At 37.2% G+C, this 17,272-nt stretch overlaps 1 protein-coding gene and 1 non-coding gene across 3 annotated transcripts in view; both read right to left on the reverse strand.

Moving 5' to 3' along the window:
* Positions 1-4,047, reverse strand: part of MANEA (mannosidase endo-alpha) — a 60,139-nt gene extending 56,092 nt beyond the window's left edge. For both annotated transcript variants that reach the window (XM_074368608.1, XM_074368607.1), the window contains exon 1: positions 3,898-4,047. The gene's annotated coding sequence lies outside the window, so the exon portion shown is untranslated. The remainder of the gene's footprint in view (positions 1-3,897) is intronic.
* A 6,354-nt stretch (positions 4,048-10,401) lies between these two features.
* On the reverse strand, positions 10,402-10,474 carry TRNAV-CAC (transfer RNA valine (anticodon CAC)). Its single transcript has one exon. It is a non-coding gene; the product is annotated as a tRNA-Val (tRNA).
* Between the last annotated feature and the right edge of the window lie 6,798 nt (positions 10,475-17,272).

Consider the following 17,272-nt stretch of genomic DNA (forward strand, 5'->3'; position numbering starts at 1 on the left):
CCAGGGACTGATATTCCTGTGTATGGAATGTGACAGTCCTGTGCACAGGAGTAAAGGGATGATATAACCATTTCAGCCTGCCTCTATGATTTATTGTCCCAAAATTTTCAAGTTGTCAAGATAAAAATAAATCCTTCCCTTTCCCTAAAGAAAGTGAGAATTTTGACAAGCCATGAAGTAGGGGGAAAAAAAAAAACCTATGGACGTAATATGATCTCAACTATATTAAAGATATATACAGAAGAAGAAAGAGTACTGAAACATGTATGATTTCCTCTGGGCAATCATTTACTTAGTGATATTTTCTTATGCTGCCTTCTAAAATTAGAACAGAGTATTTCACAAGGAAGAAAAGTTTGTTTGGGGTAGGTATTTTATAATCAATGGTACTGAATATTGACAAATCACAGAGAATGGAATAAACAACTACTGGATTTAGAAATTTGTAAGACACTGATTTTTGTAATGTTGATCAGCTGAATGGCGTGAAATGCATGGAGGAGTCGGGATATATAATAGGAAAAATACTGATCTTGGAATTGGAAAATCTAAGTTCAAATCAGCTATTCTGACCTACTTGTGTGACACTGAGTTTTAACATCACCTTAAAAAAATTAATTCTTCTATTTTTGGACAAAGTTGATCTGTAAATCATGCAAGATACGTATACGAAATAAAATGTAAAAGAGCAATGTTTTAATCAAATGTAAATATTAATTGGATTTTAAAAAAAGAAAAGTGAAGAAATATATGAAGCAAAGAGTGGAGACTTTTTATATTTGTTAAATTCATTTCTCAGAGCTATAGATGAACACAAAATACACTGTATTTATGAAAGCTGCCCTTTGTTCCCCCTCTTGCCTGTAAATCTAATTTCTTAAGCTGGTCTCTCTTTTCCTTTCACATTACTTATTCAATTCATTCACTTAAAATGTTTATCACCTAATTATAGGTGATCCACTGGCTCTATCCCAACCTCCTGATCTCAATGAACAATAAGTCATCTCAACCTAAATAAAGGCAGTAGACCATTGTGATTAGAAGTATGGGTTCTGCAGCTCAAATGCTTGAGATCAAATTCTAGCTGGGACATTTTTTAGCTAGTTCACCTACGCAGGTGACATGATCTTTCCCTGCTTCTTTTTCTCATCTTTACAATGAGTTACTATTACCTCACTCACAGGATTTTTGTGAGAATGAAGTAAGTTAATATTATAAAACTCACAGAATCATTTCAGACTTAGTGTAACACTGAATAAATATGAACAATTACTTATTCTGATGATGATTATTAGTAAAGATGGGTGTCTGGCAAGCAATCAATGACCAACACATAGTGTTCTCTCTCTACATACCTATTCCCCATATGGCTAACTTTTGAAATACTACTCTCATCCTTCAGGACAAAGCTGAAATGCTCCCTCTTCTTCACACCTCTAATGAATGATTCCAGAGTGCAAAGTGCTCACTTTCCCATACAGTCCATTGTTACAGCATTACCTACTTTTTTAAACTGACATTTCTTTATGCATTGCATCATGCTATTTATTTACATGTATTATATCCTCTACTAGATTGCTCATAAGGTCCAGAAATGGAGTCCTTACCTTTATATTCTAGTAGAACCCAACAAATCTTATATTTAGTCAAGGAACATTAAATGTTCAGCTTAAAAAAATTTAATTTCAGGCCCTTTTTTTGACATTGGTATCTGATCGGGCAGTATGTATATAAATAGATTCTACTCACTATACATACATTTGACATGTCTGTAGTTTATACTGAACACATTATATACGAAGAATCATAAATAGATAATTCAATAATTTAAAAAATCCATTTAAATAAAATTTATCATGTCCAACTTAGCAAAACAATGAAACTTGAGAATCCTAACAGGTCTAATGATGTTCAGGAAAGGAGTAGAGAATACTTATTCAGTTTCAACAAAATGAAGTTTCAGAAGTCACCTGAGAGAAAAAAATTCCAAAAAAACAATCTGGTATCTTTAAAGTGAAGTTTGAATGGGATAATAATACACAGAAGTAATACACAGTAGGTTCTTTTGAAACTAGTTTTGTGTTTTATGACTTGAAGGTCTTCTAATCTTTGAAATGTTTGTTTTTGACATGAAGGTCTAGTGAGGTACAAGAGCTCTAGAATCAGTACGGTATCAATTATTATCTCAGAAAGTATTTGCTGAGATCCTGTTACTCAGAAAAGCCAGAAAGATTTCCCTTTTTAATTATTTATTGTTATATTCTATAGATTTCTGGTGCTTTTTTCTTCTTCTAGCTCTTTTCCTAGTATTTTCTAAGAAGCCACTGAAGATAAACATAACTAGTACTAGAAGACACACCTGGAACTTTCAAAATCAGTTTCTGTTCCAAGGGTTCCTTGCCCAGGTCAGCATTAATGTAAACACCTGTACCCTTTCGTTAACAGAAATTCAGTTAATTCTCATCATTCCATTTTCAATCTTTGCATCAACCTATGAAGTAGAAATTCTCTTTAACACCATTTTACAGATGATTGAAGTAAGGCACAAGAGCAGTTGGTAACTTTTTCCAAGCCTCTGGGCTAATAAATGGCTAAGTAACCTGTCTGAGGTTAAGCAACGAGCCAGGAGCAGAGCAGAGGTCGAGCGCTTGCCCTCACGTTACTCCACCTTCCGCAACATTTTAAGACAAACCAAGTTCACACAACAGAAGATCGCAAATTTTGTGACACATGAAAATTGCTGACATATGGTCATGTTTTCATTTAAAGACTAAGAATTTAGAAACAATGACTATCTACTACCTACCCATAAACTGTAGTCCAAATTTAATCTGAAGAAAGCTTACTTTCTTACCATACGCTTACTACTCATGAGTAACAGCAACAACTCTGGTGATGTTTCACGCAGAGTCTGAAAATCCACAAGATTCACTGAATAACTATTTTTTCAAGGTTTACGTACAGCTAAATATTGAATGAAGTAACACTGTTATGAAAAGCTGTGCAAAGAATGTGACTTAATATTACCAATACCTAGATTTTATTTGTTTATATTTTTCTTCAAACGGTTGTCTAAATACTGTACCATAAACAACCCATTCCAGTACTATTTACCTTTTTTTTAAAAGTCATATAATTAACAGTATCCTCCATTGTTTTACTTTTTTAAGCACTTCCACGTTTTCCCTTAACTCTTACCCATAGGGTCTTGCAATAATGAAATGAAAACAAACTATCCTAACTGCCTAAATTTCAATTTGCTCCTTTGGTAACGGGGAAAGATACTACTGCAGCCTGGTTGCATCCTGAGACTTAGCAAAGGCTAACAGTCCAGAATGATGGAGCCAAAAGTGTTAACAGGTGAACGTGAAAACAGGTGAAAGTAATTTCTCTGCGAGGCCTCGCCATCCTCGCTCTCCTCTCCCGACGCCGTCCGCAGACCAGCGACCGCTACCTTCCTGCTGCAGCCCCAGCCCGGAAGGCCACCACCTTCCCACTAGCCCCGAAGGCTCAAGGCAGAGTTTGAGGACAAAAGTGCAGGGCGCTGAAAGGCTCCCGTCACTCCCCGAAATTCCCAACTTGCTGGGGAAAGGAAAACTGACGCGACCGGGAGTTCTGCTCCAAAGAAGCGGCGGAGACAAGGCCAGCAAGGAGGGGATACAGCAGGACAGAGCGCAGCAAAGCTAACCAGGGCAAAATAAGGGGCAAGAGTGTCAACGTGGGGCGTCCCGAGGCCCCAAGGCTAGCAGCTCGACGCCACCGGCCGCCGGGGCGCAGGGCCAAAGGCCCTCCGGCAGGCGAGCAGATTGACTGGCAGGTGAGCGCGCAGGCGCTGAGGATGGGCCCCGAGCCGGCCGCAACCGCGTCTGGAGAGCCCTGAATCCTCCAGCTACTCACCAGAGTCTGGGAATCCAGCCACCAACAGCACAAACTCGGCCGCCGGAGATGTTGACGCCGGGAGGAGAGGGCGCCCACGGCCGCAACGCTTCGAGCTCAAACAGCCCCGCCTCCCAAGGGCGCGCGCAAAGCGTCCCGGGAGCCCCGGGGGCGGGGCCTGGGAGGAGCGAAGGTCGTGAGTGGGCGGGGCTATGGCCTCCCGTGGCAGCCTCCTCCTTGCCGGTGAGGGACGGGAGGGGTGTGGGTGAAAGAGGGAGCAGCTTTTTTTTTTTTCTGGGCGTCCAGTTAAGAGAGGAGCAAAGGGGCGAAGTAGAATTGCGCTGGATTCCCATCCTCTTTCCCCAACTGGGGAGGGCCCTTTCCTCTCTTAGAAACTGGTCTTTAAGATCCGCTGGGATGGGAAGCTTTCACTAATAGAGGACAGCTGCTTTTGATGTGAAGCGTTCAAAAGTTGCTTTTAACTCGAGTACACTGGCAGTTTTCAAACTTTTAAAATTAAGGAACTGTTTGCCTATTTTAAAAAAAATGCAACTTTACTTGGAAGCTAAAAGTAGACAAAGATGACATTTTAAATTTGCAAATTTATAAAATCACATTCCTGTTGAAGTACTTATAGAAATAATTGAGAACAATGAGGCAGCTGTGAAGAACAAGAACTTTTGAGATAGAGGTTACAGCTGAAGACTTTCACCTTACATCAGCCTCAGGGCCAAGAGAATTCTCTATTTTGTTGGTTACATAGTAACAAGGAAATCTTGACTCACAGCCTAGAAGTTGCTTTTGTGAACAAGAGTGATGGGCTCTCCTTAAAAATCTCACTGGGTTTCTTAAACAAATTTTAATTGTGAAATATACATATATGAATGTATCCCAGATGTGCACATTTTAAAGGATAATGGTAAAAAGAACACCAAGTACCCACTACAAAGCTGAAGACACCAAAAAACAGCATTATTGAAGCCTTCTAAGAAGACCTCTTTTAAAATGTTTCCCTTGCAGTCACAGATAATCATGCTAAATTTTATATTACTCATTTCCTTGCTTTTTTGAAAATAGTTATATATATGTACAATTCCCTAAAACATAGTTATCCTGTTATTGTATTTTATATAATGAGTTATACTGAATTTTTCCTCTTAACTTCTTTTTCACTACACATTCACATTTTGAGATTCCTCTATATACAAATTATTTCATATGGATTAGGCTGGCACATCATTATAACACTCGTTAGATTTTTAAATGTTTGCGTGGTGGTAGCATCTGATTGCTGTTTCAATTTGCATCCCCTCCCTACCTTGCTAATAGAGTTGTGCATCTTTATATGCTTAGTGGCTATTAAGGTTTCTGTGGGATGTCTGTTCTTAGTTTTGGCTTATTTTTTATTGGCTTGATCATTCCTGAAAATTAATTTGTAGATAATCTTGTCTATATATATATTTAGAATTTTATTTTTTTACGTTTTTTTAGAATTTTATTTTTTAAATCTTTATATATTTTAGAGTTCAAATACTTTTCTCTGGTCATTCATATGGGTTGTAAATGACTTCTCTTAGTTTGTCAATTGTCTTTTTACATTTTATAGTGTCTTTTGATGACCAAAAGCTATATATTTTAAAGTACCATTAGTTGAATTTAATATATTTTTTAGATTATAAATTTGTGCTTTTTTCTTTCTTATTTACAAGTCTTCCCAACCAGAGACTATAAGCTATTCTATTTTCTTCTAAAAGTTTTAAAGTTTAATTTTGACGTGTTTTAGATGCAGAAAAGTACAGATAATAACATAGTAACATAATGAACACCCATGCACTCAACTCTATGTATCCAAACATTATGCAAGCCCCTTTTCACGATGATTCTTCTCTAAATTGCCTTAGCTATTCTTGGCTCTTTGCTTTTTCATGTAAACTTTAATATGAGCCAGCTAAGATCCATTAAAAAAAAAACCTATTTGGATTTAATTGGAATGGAATTGACAGAGGTCTGCTGAGGCCTATGTAGATACTGACTGGAATGTGTCACCAGATTCTCCCAGAGTTCTTAGTTTAGAGAGGCTAGTGAGGGTTGGTTCTGCCTAGTGCTTCCCATCCTTGTTCACATTTTGTCAAACAATAATATTTTCATAAAACATTGAAGCAAACATCCTACTTGCAGTGAACATGATGGATCTGTGGCTCTGACTATCCCAGACCCTACATGGTAAATCCTAGGATTAAGGAGATTGATAGCTTGGCATACCTGTAGCACATTAGTGGCACCCTGGATGAGAAGCTCTTCCCTAGCTAATTGATTTCACTTCACCACAACACACTATTATACAAAGGGTCTTCAGGAAACTGGGTTTCCAGCAGTTATCCTGGGAGGTGACTGAAGACCACAGCATATGCCACTATGGCTTGTGGATAGATTGGGAAACTGCCCATCTGTGACATCCACCTATGAGTTGAGGACTAGGTTTGGACAATCTCATCAGTGGTCTATATAAATAAGCCCTTGTGAATCTTCCATGCACTGGTGTTCTCACCCAGCTCTGCGTCTTGTAATTTTGTTTTATAGCCTAGTGCATATCTTTCTAGTTCTTTTCTTCTCTTGCAGTAATGGGAGATTTGGAAAAAGGTGGAGACATCACTGTCCTTTTGGTCATGAGAGAGAGAATTTTAACCCAGGCCTGTGTATTCCAGGAAGAAGGGTTTTCTGAGACTACAAGTTGATACTTGCCTAGGGGCAGCTGAGTCAAGCAATTGTTGGCAATGATAAAACAATAAAAAACTAGGAGGTTACTTAGTCATTGTTATTTAACCCTACTTCCTGAAACGTACTGTTTGTTCTAGTCCTAGAACTGTCCTTACTGTCTGTCTCCTGAATACAGTTGTCCCTGGGTATCTGCAGGAGATTGGTTCCAGCCCCCCACCCCTCACCAAAATCCATGGATGATCAAGTCCTTTATATAAAATGCCATAGTATCATTTGCAAATAATTCATGAATACCATCCCTTATACTTTAAATCATGTCTGGATTACTTATACTTAATTCAATATAAATGTTGTATAAATAGTTGTAAATACAATGTAAGTGCTATGAAAATAGTTGCCAGAGTGTGGCAAATTCAAGTTTTGCTTTCTAGAACTTTCTAGAATTTTAATTGTTTTTAAAAAATATTTTCCACCGAGGTTGGTTGAATTTGCCATGTGGAACCTGCAGATACAGAGGACTAGCTGTATTTCAAGTCTTTTTTCCCCCCTGCAGTCCTGGACGTTTTATTAGAGTCTTCTAGATAAATCATGCCATTGTATCTCCACTCACCTGAGGTCTCTTCTCAGTTCCTGTCCACATCCTCTTCACTCCCATTAGTCAGTTATTTTTTTTTTTAACAGAAATAGAAACTGAATATGGCAAACTAAAACACAGATAGACTTTCTGTGAAAAGGTATAGAGAAAAGCACAAAGGTGAAGGCTAGTCCTTTAGGAAGTGGCAATGGACAGGAACCCAGAAGGGCTGGGCATTGGGAACACAGCCTCATACAACAGTCCAGATTAGGGTACTGTTCCTTTCAGGGATGTACTGAACTCTCAAAGTTGTTGATACTACCAGAATTTCTCAATTCTGTTTGCATTGTTTGCCTCATTTCTTCAAGATTCAAATTTTGGGCTGAAGTAATCTGCTTAGCTATGCCTAGGTTACATGTTTGTATCTTCTTAGCTTCCTTGAAGTGGAAATCAGTCCCTTTGGCTTTCTTAATGGGAAGTGGGCACAAGACACTCACTATGGTGTTCCTCCAAAACCAGAAGGGTTTTCAGATTCTAAATAGCTAAAAGAAACAAATAAAATAAATCCCAGAACAAAAGTTCAATTACCCACTACACTATGCTTTAATGTCCCATGTCAAGTCTACCTTCTTTATGGCTATTGTATTACATCCTGATTGCTCCAGTCTTTGGATCCCTAGTACATTTATAGGGAGTAATATAAAATGCAGCAATAATTTCTTCATTAAGTAAATTGTCATTCCATTCACAATATTGTATCTGGCTTTACGGAGTTTAACTGGTATACCTCTTGACACATTTTTGAGATGCAGAGAATGTAACTCCAAGTGCCCTGCGTAGAACACCAAAACTTCCACCAGCTGATAGCAGACAATTGAGATACAAACTCTTACCTGTTTCCCTAATGTTCTAATCCTTTCACCATTTAAGTACCCAGAGACCCCGAGTACCTACCAGCATTGTGACAGCAAAGAATCCAATCTAACATAAACTCATGAATTGTGACACAGGTCAAAGAAGAAGCTGGCCTTGGCAGATCACGTATCAAACCGAGCTGTGTAAATTCCCTGGCCTTGCAGTGGCCACAGGGACTAGAGTGCATTCTTTAACCACTAGTAGAGGCTCTTCTGGGATTGACTCACAGCCCAGAATTAAACTCAGTGTTGGTAATTCTCAATTGCTATGCTCTCAACGTTTGTATCCCTCTAAAATCATATGAAGAAATAACCCCTCCACCCACCACTCTAGGTGTTAGCATTAGAAGGTGGGCCTTTGGGAAATTATTAGGTAATGCAACCAGAGCCCTTATGAATGGAATTAATGCCCTTATAAAAGAGGGTTCAGATAGATCCCTTGTTTCCCTTTCTGCCATGTGAGGATGAAACAAGGTCTATGACCCAGAAAAGAGCTCACACCAGACCATACTGGAACTCTAATCTTGGACTTTCAGCCTCCAGAACTGAGAAATAAATGAAATTTATAAGCCATCTAGTCTATGCTATGTGGTTATAGCACCCCTGAACAAATTAAGATACCAACTAAAGGGGCCAAATCCCTTGACAAAAGCTCTTTCATTCTCTGATTCAAGCACTTGCCCAGGTCATAGCACTCTTGAGTGATGGAGATGGGAGAGCGTTTCAGTGTCACTAGCTTCCCTTACAGAGGTGGCAGGAAGTTCACCTCTGGTTGGTTGGTGCTGTGAGATGTGAATGCGCCAATGACTGAGTGTGGGCCATCTCTCCTGAGGGAGACCCTGTTCTGTTCACAGGCATGGTGGTAGTTGAGACAGACGCATGCCTTTAGTTGAAAGCTGGACCAACAAGGAGATGCAACACTTCCTGAGTGAGGAAACTACTCCACAGGTTAATTCAGAGCCTCTTGGTGATTTGAGGGAAGGAATTTTCATGTATTGTGACAGTACATTAGTTTCATACCCTAATCAGCCGTGCCCCAAATGTTACCTCACTTAAAGTTCATGTTTGACAGAATCATTTCCAAAGGCATTAGGGTCTGGGTTTCTTCCTTTCCAGGATGCCTTAGGTTCCTTTACCAAATTGACCTAATCTTTCTTCTGCCATAAACCACCCTCTCCTGACATAAAAAAGGAATAGTTTGCAAAGTCACTAAAAGAAAAAAAGGCTTGCTACTTCCTAAGCTAGGTAAGCCCACTCATTCTCTATTTATATACAAGTAATTCTTCTCAACAGTATTGGCTACAAAGTGATTTTCTGTGCTGGCTCGTTCTAAAAAGTAACTGGTAATTTCTCACTAAAAGAGAAAAAGGAAAACATGCATTTATTCTTTGAGACAACATTTCTTCTGTTAGAGAACCCAATCAAAAAGGAAGTCTGTGCCTTGTACATCTTTTCTACCTTCCATAATTTTGAGCTCCATGAGTACAGATACAGAGAAGTCTGATTCGCAGCTGCATCTCCTATATCCAGCACATAGTAAGTGCTTGTGGTAGGCTCGATAATGGCCCCCAAAGATATCTAAGTCCTAATCCTCTGAACCTGTGAAATGTTGCTTTACAAGGCAAAGGAGACTTTGCAGATGTGATGAAGGATTACCCGGGTGAGTCCTGTCATCACAACTGTCCTTACAAAAGGCAGACAGAGAGAAATTTGATAGAGCAAAAGGCAGTCTGATCACTGAATCAAAATGCTATACTGATGACTTTTAAGATTGGGGAAGGGGCCACAAGTAAAGAAATGCAAGGAATGCTGCTCTGGACACTGGAAAAGGCAAGAAAACAGATTCTTCCCTAAGCCTCCGAAGGCAGTGACCATGCCAGCACCTTGATTTCAGCCCAGTGAAATTGACTTCAGACTTCTAAGTTCCAGAACTGCAAGAAAATAAAGGTATGTTTTTTAAGCTACCACGTTTGTAATTTGTTCCAGCAGCCATAGGAAACTAATGTAATGTTTAATAAATGTGTTAGCTGAATGAAGCAATGAACAGTAGGGGTTCAGTAATGACAACATTAATTACAAGATGCCAGGTTTGTCTAAAAATTGCATGTGAAGAGACAGTAGACGTACTGTATGGTTTTTTTTTTTTTTAATAGACCTGGAAAGTTTCTTGGGGTGTGAGAGAAACACCATCCTTCCAATATATCCATGGTGTTAAAACTAATTACATTGACTTAACCTGGGGTTTTTATTTATTTAATCTTTTTTAAATTTATTTTTATTTTTATTTGGAGTGGGTAATTTGATTTATTATAATTTTAATGGAGGTACTGGGGATTGAACCCAGGACCCCATACATGTGAAGGATGCACTCTACCACTGAGCTATATCCTCCCCTCATTTATTTACCAAATCTTGTTCTGGTTGTTTTAGTTGGTTTTGGTTTGTTGAGATTGTTCAGTATGTTAGTTTTATGATAATTGGTTTTATTTGATTATGCATTTATTTACAATTTGAAGGCAGGGTTGCCTACTGTCAAAATACTTCAGTTCAATAAGAAATCTCTGCCTTCTAGGAGCTTGCCATCTACCAAGGGATACAGAGATATACACTGTAAATGATTATGTTAATTATCTACCTACCACTGGGTTACTTCAATAATATTTTATGGTCTATATCTTCAAGAGTTTGTGCTCCTGTAAAGGGAGGCTTTTTTTCCCACTCACTTGTGTACTTTTATATCAACTAGCTTAATACATTTCATGTACCAAGTCCTCAAATATGTTTAATTAATTAAATATATCTATTGGCCAAAAATTCATACTTTATTGACTGAATAAGAAACAAAACACTGTGTGTGTCTGTGTGTGTGTTTATTCATGTGTGTGATGCCTTTGTGGTAACATACTTCTATTACTGCTTCTTTCAGAATAAATTCTCTCAGTATGATTTTAATCATCTTTTCAAATAAAGAAAGTACAATAGTAAAGGCAGAACTTACCAAATTACCATTTATGATTTCACAGCAGAGAAAAGAAATACATATATATTCTGTAAATCACTCTTTCAATATTTTATAAATCATTAGAAAAATATGTGCACCCCAAAAGATGTAATAAAAATACTGTTTTATACACACATTTTAACTGCTTTTGTAGGTTTAGAATTTCTTGCAGGATATGAAATATTTTCAATCTGCAACATTAACTTTTACATTTTGTACAACTTGTTCAGGAAAAGTATAAAGAGAAACATCCAAATAAGAAAACACTGACTTCAAAATTATTTTTCAGGTGAGTACCAATGATATTATTCCATTAAAAAAGCAAGATGAGGAAACTTTAGATTGAGTTTGCCAAGGAATAGAAGATTTTGGCTTCTCCCAAACTTTTCTACAAAGTTCCTTTTGATTTTGATTTCTTCTTACACATATTCAAAGGCCCCACACAATTTTTGTCTTCATAGCTCTCTCTGTGGTTATCGTTACCCCCAGACCTGAGATTTTTTTTCCCTCCAGTTCTTACTGTGGTCAGCTCAGTGATAGCTCCTACCTACAAGCACCTGCAAGTCAAATCCTGACTGGAGGTACCTGGCTTAGGCACATTAACTCCCCCTTGATTGCATCAGGCTTGGATCTGCTGGGACTTTGTTGGAGTTATGGCCACTCATAGGATTTAAGGTGTTCAGATGGTCATTTCTCTTAGCAGAACAACACTTCTTCCAAACAGGTGGTTGCCATACTTTCCTCTGAAACATCCAAGAGTAGGCAAATGGATCTGACAAGTCAGGACAAATTGCTGCAAAATTTTCCTCAAGCTGCAACAAATGAGTTTCTCTACCTCTTCCACACACTGGTCCTAGCAATTCGTGGAGCTACAGAAAGCACTATAATCCCTCTCCTGCAAGAAAGCCCTAAAAATAAAGGAATACGTTTCTGATTTTCTTTCCAAGTTTTTAGAAAGGAGTATTTTGACCTATTTAAAAAGTCTCTGTGTGACTTTGCAGCCAGAATAAAGGACTGAGTTGCCAGTGCAGAATACACTCTGTTTTGGAAAGCGTTCTTCTGTCAATGCAGCCTGACATGCCAGTATCAGGAGGAAAGGAAAAGCACCAATTCTTCACATCAACCTTACTTTAAATTTCAAGTGAAAACTTCTAGTGAATGTAACACGGGGTGAACTAACTGATGTGGATAGCCCCTCTTCCCACCCACCTAAAAATGCTGAATAAAATGTACTTGCAGACAGTTTGGTTTCAATATGTGACAGAGTTGGAAGAAAGAAAGAACTTTAAGTGTCAAAACCAGATAATTTAAAGCTAAACCACAAAGGCAACAATATAAATAATAATAGTAACAACCTGTTAAGTGCAGGCAGTTTTAGAAGTGGTACTAAAAAATATTCACATAAACAAGAAAAAAATTCTCCGGCAAATTTGACTACATTTTAACTGGACTGTGGGTATATGTATTTCCTATTTTTCAAGAATATTTCAAAAGTAAAATTTAAAGTAGATTTCAAAATATTTCATGGTTTAAAAAAAACTAAGAATCTAGGAGAAATTTGGGGACACTTGGTAAGCAAGTATAATTTTAAATAAAGTCTTCTCTGATAAAGTTTATCTCTTCTTTGTGTAAGCTGTTCTGTTTTTGTGTGAGTCCCCTACTGATTGAGGACTTCCCTTAATTCACTGCAATATTAGTTGTTACGTGTTCATAAAATACCCCAAGACCACTCTTATGTTTTTATTTAGGTTACTTAAGAACTAATTCTTTTGGAACTTGGGGTGGGAAGGGTAGCGATAGTAGGAAGAGACTGGAGAGTGGCAGAGGAATCAGGGTAAGTGTAGGCGACATCATCAACTGTGGTACACGATGTAGCCAACAGAGTGTGGACAGTCAGCTGTCCCATCAGTTGAGTCCAAGCACAAAGCTATGGGACTCAGAATATGGACCTTTTATTCAAAATTATCCTTCAATATTTTCTGAGTTAATAACTAATATTATCCTGCTAATTCATCACAGACACTAAGAAAATCTACTAGGTGAAGAGGATATTCTCATAAAATCACGTGTAGCCCTCTAATGTGTCACACTAGACATGTGAGATTCAGACAAAGAAGGAACAATGGCACTGTGTAGTCATAAAAGCAATTTCGATTCCTGGAAGAGGTAAATGCCATGGCATTCAAATGACTGAGCACATCCAGTTTGGTCTAGGATGTGGATTATGGACACTCTCATGTATTACTTGTGGAAATAATAGTTGAAAGAAACTTTTTGAAGGGCAAATTGGCTACATCTGATAAAGTGATATACCTATTCTTTGTGTGAACTACTCTATGTTTAGCAATTTATTCTACAGAATTACACCCATAATGTGCAAAGCTGTGCACATAAATGAGCCCTCTTTGTAAATGACATGAAAAGGTGTCCATGTATATTTTAATGTATATATATTATTTTTAATATATATATTATATTTGGAAATATAAAGAGAAAAATATAACTCAAAAAGACACACATATCCCAATGTTCATAGCAGCACAGTTTACAATAGCCAAGACATGGAAACAACCCAAATGTCTTTAACAGATGACTGGATAAAGAAGACGTGGTATATACGTGTGTGTGTGTGTATATATATGTATATACATATACACTTATATACATATACATATATATACACACACACACACAGACATATATATATACACACACATACACATACACACATACATACATACATACAGATGACTGGATAAAGAAGATGTGGTATATATATATACCCACACATGCACACAATGGAATGCTACTCAGCCATTAAAAAGAATAAAATAATGCCAAATGATGCCATTTGAAGCAACATGGATGGACCTGGAGATCATCATTCTAAGTGAAGTTAGCCAGGAAGAGAAAAAAAATGCCATATGATATCGCTTATATTGGAATCTTAAAAAAAGGACACAAACTTATCTGCAAAACAGAAACAGAATCACAGACACAGAGAACAAACTTTTGGTTACCAGGGGTTAAAGGGAGTGGGAAGAGATAAATTGGGAATTTGAAAATTGCACCTCTTGAGGAATGATGTAAATGTTAGCTATCTTGATTGTGGTAGTGGTTTCACTGGTGTATATACATCTATCTAAACTCACTAAAGTGTACATCTGAAATATGTGTAGTTCATTGTACAGGCACCATACCATAATAAAAGTGCTTTAAAAAGGAAAAATTAAGTAGCAAAACCATGTAGATAACTATAAAAATATACTTATATCTGTATGTCCTCTATTAAATTATCCTGTCAAATTATCACAAATCTATTGTCTTAAGCAACACAACTCTATTATCTGACAGTTCTGTAGGAGGCATTCTCGGGTCTCCATAGACTAGAGTTAAGGTGTCAGCAGAGCTGCCTTCCTTACTGGAGGCTCTGGGTTGGGTGGGGAGGTATTCCGTTTCCCTGCTTACTCAGTTTGTTGGCAGAATTCAGGGCCTCACAATTGCATGACTGAGATCTGCATTTTCCTGCTGGATGTAACCTGAGCGCAGGCTCCAATTTCTAGAGCCCATGGCATCATTGATTCATGGCCCCCTCCTTTGTTGCTGAAGCCAGCATGACATGTCAAATCCTTCTCATGTCATATTTATCTAACCCACTTTCTAAAAAAATTGAAGTATAGTTGATTTATAATATGGTGTTAGTTTCAGATGTTCAGCAGTGATTCAGTTACATTTTTTCAGATTTTTTCCATATAGTTTATTACAAGATATTTAATATAGTTCCCTGTGCTATATGATAAATCCTTGTTGTTTATCTATTTTATATATAGTAGTGTGTGTATCTGCTATTCCCATACTTCTAATTTATCCCTCCCTTCTTTCCCCTTTGGTAACCAAAAGTTTGTTTTCTACATCTGTGAGTCTGTTTCTGTTTTGTAAATAAATTCATTTTTATTACTTTTTAGATTCTACAAGACCCACTTTTCTGCTTTCCTCTTCCACTTTTAAAGACTCATGAGATTGTATTAGGCCCAAGGAAATAATTGAGGATAATCTCCCATCTCAAGATCCTTAAACTTAATTGCATGTGCAAAGTTCCTTATGTCATGTAAGGTATCATAGTCACAGGTTCTGGAAAATATGGTGTGGACATCACTGGGGACTCATTATTCTACCAACCACAATATATATATGTACATTTAATGTATATACATACATATAAATACACATATGTAGTGTGTATATACATGCACACATACACATATAGACACAACCACAGGGGTGAGGAAAGAGAGAGATGGAGAAAAGCATTGACAATAATACAAAACAAATATGTGTGCATGAGAACAAATGTTTAGAAATAAACATTCCAAACACTTTAAACAGTGGTTATTTCTAGGAATTGGGGTTTCAGTTTTTACATATATAGTTAAGAATGGTTTGTACAATAAGCACACATTAATTTTGCACTTAAGAAAGTAAAAGAACAATAAATTGATGAATGAAGCTCAAGATACTTGATCTAAATCACTGGTTAGGTCTCAATATAAACACCTAAGAAAAGAAATGGTCTCTGAGTGAAATATATGTTTCTTGAATTATTCATCAAAATAAATTGGCAGACATTTAATCACAGGTGTTATACACTCTGAATTGAAGAAATTAACCTTTAAACTAATAACTGACTGAATTGCTGCATATCTAAACAGACTAGCAATTTTTAGCATCGAATAATCACATTAGTATCACTACTATAATAATAACATGAATAACATTATTACACTGTGATGGTAATAACAGTGTAAATAATAAATTGTTTTCTATCTTAGTGTATGCTACCATTTTCAAAGCATTTCAAAAACACTCCTTTTTTAAAATTCAGAAAACCATTCTATAATATTAAGTAGGCAGAACAGATAATATTATCAATCACTTTTTGGAAGGAGTAACATTCAGAATAACTAGATAGGAGTTGCCCAAGGTCTAAGAGTTCAAAATCATACAGAAACAAAATAAATACTCCCATGTTCTGTTTTAGGAACTATTTACAATATAAAAACAAATATGAGTTTTGCGCTAATGAAGTTAACAGTGTAGAAAGGGAGATGAGACTTGAATATGGGTGGTCATACTCAAGGCAGAAAGTTATAATTATAAAGAGTATAAAAAGGGTACCAATAAAGTGTTATAAGAGTTTAGAGAAAAGTAGATTGCTTGAGTATGAAATTATTGAGAGACTTAATAAAATAAGCCACACTGGAACTGGGCATTAAGTAACAGGTATAGCATGATTTTCCCTAAATAGGAACTGGAGTAGAAGTATGGAAGTATGATCCCAGGATCGAACAAGAGTGGCCCCTTCGAGGCAATGATAAGAAGAAGCCAGAGAGAAGAAACAGTCATTTTGCAATCAGAATTAACATCAGAAGACAAATGAAAGAAACAAATCAAAGACAACTCCAAGTTTTCACTTCTGGATACATGGAATAGTGGAATGCCTAGCAAAAGTCACGAGAAACATTTCCCTGCCTTCCATTACTTCCTAGACCTACTGTAGGATGGCTACCATTTCCCATACCCCTCAGAAATTGCTTTTCTCAAGTTTTCCAGTGGCTTCCTTACACTAAATACAATAAACACATTTCAGTCTCTACCATATTTAACGTCTTGGCTGCATTCAGCTCTATAGTTGGTTCCATCTGTCTTGAACACTTTCTTCCTCCAACTTTTTTGATTCCACAATCTTTGGTTTTACATAAACCAATCCACTCAAAGTGCATACTACACTCAATGCTCAGTACACACACATGCCCACAATATATTAGCTTAGTGCTGTGATTCTTCCAATTACTTTTCTGATAACTCCTTTGTAGTCTTCTCTTTCTTGGTTGGACCCTTAAATAGACATCTGGGTCCTCTCACCTCTCGTGCAATGTGCTCACTGTTGGCAGACTCCGTCCGGCATTATGGTTTCAATAACCATTAGTGTTTTAAGGATCAATAAGGTAAAATTTCCAGTTCAGATTTTTCTCTTAAACTCCAGACCCATTAACTTTCTACTTATTATTTATGCTTATAAATACTTTAGGCAACTCAAATGCAACATGTCCAAGATTGAACTCCAAGTTTTCTCCCTAACCTACTCCTCTTCTTCTATTCCATTTCTCAGTAGAAGGCTGTAGTATAACT

The sequence above is a fragment of the Camelus bactrianus genome, chromosome 8, assembly GCF_048773025.1.
Source record: "Camelus bactrianus isolate YW-2024 breed Bactrian camel chromosome 8, ASM4877302v1, whole genome shotgun sequence".
NCBI lineage: Eukaryota > Metazoa > Chordata > Mammalia > Artiodactyla > Camelidae > Camelus > Camelus bactrianus.